Genomic DNA, 431 nt, shown 5'->3' on the forward strand with positions numbered 1-431 from the left:
TAGTGGACAGAAATACAAAAATATTAGTATATAGAAGTACAGAAAGTGGAAACAACACAAATGTTGACCAAAAAATCTTTTATATATTAGTCTTATATCCTACAGCCTTGCTAAACTCATTTATTAGTTCAAATAACTTTTTCTTTTTTTCTTTTAATTTGTGAACCCTCAGATTTTTCTGTGTGTAAGATCATCTTCAAATAGGGATCGTTTTACTTTTTTCTTTCTAATTCAGCTGCCTTTATTTCTTTTTTCTTATCTAGTTGCCCTGGCTAACACCTCCAATACAATGTTGAGCAGAAGTATATAGAAGAGACAGCCTTTTCTTCTTTTTGATCTTAGGGGAAAGCACTCTGTCTTTCACCACTAAGTGTGATGTTAGCTGTGAGTTTTTTTGTAGGTATTCTACATCAGCCGTGAGTTTTTTTGTA

Source organism: Piliocolobus tephrosceles, chromosome 17 (assembly GCF_002776525.5).
Source record: "Piliocolobus tephrosceles isolate RC106 chromosome 17, ASM277652v3, whole genome shotgun sequence".
In the NCBI taxonomy this organism is placed as follows: domain Eukaryota; kingdom Metazoa; phylum Chordata; class Mammalia; order Primates; family Cercopithecidae; genus Piliocolobus; species Piliocolobus tephrosceles.